The sequence below is a fragment of the Drosophila yakuba genome, chromosome 3L (genome assembly GCF_016746365.2).
Source record: "Drosophila yakuba strain Tai18E2 chromosome 3L, Prin_Dyak_Tai18E2_2.1, whole genome shotgun sequence".
NCBI classification, from domain to species: domain Eukaryota; kingdom Metazoa; phylum Arthropoda; class Insecta; order Diptera; family Drosophilidae; genus Drosophila; species Drosophila yakuba.
Window position 1 is genome coordinate 13280742 of NC_052529.2, and position 2570 is coordinate 13283311.

The 2570-nt window shown below is 39.6% G+C and overlaps 1 long non-coding RNA gene across 1 annotated transcript; it reads right to left on the reverse strand.

The window, feature by feature from the left end:
• Positions 1-997: 997 nt before the first annotated feature.
• Positions 998-1737, reverse strand: LOC26534620. Its single transcript, XR_001454111.2, has 3 exons — positions 1561-1737; positions 1344-1459; positions 998-1262 (listed from the first exon to the last, which is right to left on the reverse strand). It is a non-coding gene; the product is annotated as an uncharacterized LOC26534620 (long non-coding RNA).
• Between the last annotated feature and the right edge of the window lie 833 nt (positions 1738-2570).

Sequence of the window (2570 nt, forward strand, 5' to 3'; positions counted from 1 at the left end):
AGGGACAACTAAATCTAAGTGCCTTTATCCTCATCATCACGACCTTCTTCAATGTTCGTATACGCATTCTGCGGTAGGTCCTTCTTTATTCCATGCCCTCCGTGCCATCACTTGATTTTAATTTAATTTGATTGCATTTCTAAAGCAATTTCAATTCTACTTTAATTCCTATTTTTATACCCATAAATAATTGTCTAAGCGCACAGGCGTGAATCACTCACCTCCCAACTTCCCTCTTTACCCTTTTGTTTTGTGCTGCCCGAAATAAAACTCATAATTTTTGTCAAATTCTAATGGTGCTTTGCTATATATAGTGGGGTACTGGAATTTTAGTTTTGGGGGGTTTTTAAAATTGATTTCCGGTGGAGTTGTGCTCGTTGCGCTTCGTCGCCGAGACCCAGGCGTTAATGAGCTGCAGCATGCGCCGTTGAGTATCTGACAGATACTTTCTGCCATTGTCAAATGCTTGTCATGCTTCAATGAGGGCTACATGGTCGAAAGAAATTTTCATAATTCCCCCACGAAGGGAAAAGGTTTGGTTGCCGTTTTGTTGAATTAAAATGTAATTCTTAATTAAACTCACTTAAAATTTATTGTTCATTGAATTGAATTTACAGGAGGCATGGGCCATGAAATTGGTCAATTTCCTGTTTGGAAGTTAGACTGCTGATTGAGACATTTTCTTCATAGAATCTCGAAAAAACAATGGAAGTGGGCTCGTTTTTGTTTTGTCAAAATGTAAATATAATTAAGACGGAACCCCCTAGGATTTTCTTTTTTAAATAATTCGATTGTCAGCCAGGAACAACCAACCGATCTATCAAGAGCAAAACTGTGACTGCATTTTATCTATTTGTCAGGTCGTTAAGACAGGCTGACTAACCATTCCAACTATTCCAGCTATTCTGCTGTCCGACTGCCTATTCCCAGGCATTCAAGCATAAAACTCGACGGGAAGGAAGTCAAGACCCCCGAAAACGAGAGAGAGACGCACAGCTAAAACAGATGACAGATCGTTCAGGTATTTTTACATCATTGATATAATTAATCGCGGGCCCCGATATTCTCGAGCTTAAGTCAGCGAGCTTCATCTGTCAGCACTCCACCCATAAATTACAGTTTATTATGACATCATCTTTTCCTTGTCGCCCTTGTCTCCAGGATTACCCCGGTGCATTCGGCTCCGTTTCGTTTTCAGTTCAGTTTTGCTGCATAAATTTTACATGGCTCTGCAGTTACGTTGCTCAGATACTGCCGCCGATCTAGATACAGATACAGATATAGATGCATGTGTGCCAGGCAGCGTAATATTTCCTTGCATTGAATTGTCAGCGCCCGCTTACCTAGTCATAATTTAGTACTTCGACAGGGACTTGCCTCACTGGATTTTCCACCACCCGTCCATTCCATCTCTCCGCCTGTCAGCACTTCCCAGCTAGCTAGCTGCTAGTTTATATGGCTGCAAACATGTGCATGATACATTTATTATCTATGCATATCCTGGCTCTGATTGTCGTCTCGGCGCTTTGAACTTTCCTGCCTCAGTCGGGTTTTTCTTACCTCTGACAGCGTCTTCTTCTGCATTCAGTCCCCATCATGGGCTTATGATTTATTTGGTTATTATGGGTGATTAGTTGGCATTTGGGGGCTTCTATATCGGACTTATTCGATAGCCCATTTGAATTGAGCTGTCAGACTGGAGACAATTTTAATTCATGAAATGCTTGGAAACTTTATAAATCAAAATGTCATTAATTTCAAAACTAAGGCACGATTTAGATTGGAGAGATTGAACTGTGAGTACAGTGTTACAATTATATAACACTGCAACTTTAGAATAAAAAATATTTTTTATTTTTTTTTACAAATTCTTGGCAACTTTTGGTTTATTATTATTAATGCTAAAATTTTAAGAAAACTTTCTTTCAATTACCAAGTTCCGCAACCTAATTTGGTTTCAATATCTCATCAAGCTGTCTCACCCAAGCAATTAGCCTCCCATTTCACCGTCTTGTCCTCAACCAAATTGTCTCATCATGATCTTGGCACTTTGGTGCCCATTAGCCTTTCTAAATTGCGGCCAAGAAGAAGCAGTTCAAAAATTAATTAAAACTTCTGTCTCGAGAACGATGCCTGGCCAGAGATTATAAATGGGTAACAGCAACAAACACGACGAAAAAATGTGCCACACACCAAAAAAAAAATTAAACACAAACTACTTTAGAATAACTCATTACGCAACAAGAGGCGAACATCTTTATTACACCTAAAACATTTAAAAGTAATTTACAACGTACATTAAGCCAGAAAAAAGAGACGAGAAATGGCCAAAAGTCAGATGAGACTGGACCCCCAAAAAGATACACTAAGTACTTGAAGTGCGCGGCAATTAACAAATTTCAACTGAGATAAGGGACAGCGATTCAAGTTGCCTACGAAGTGGTCAGTGCAGTCAGCTTTTATGGTGATGATTAAGTTGTGATGATAACATTTTAATTTACCAAACCGACGACCTACAGCAAGGATGGCAGGACAATGTCCGCAACCAGCCTCCGATTCTTGGGAGAACA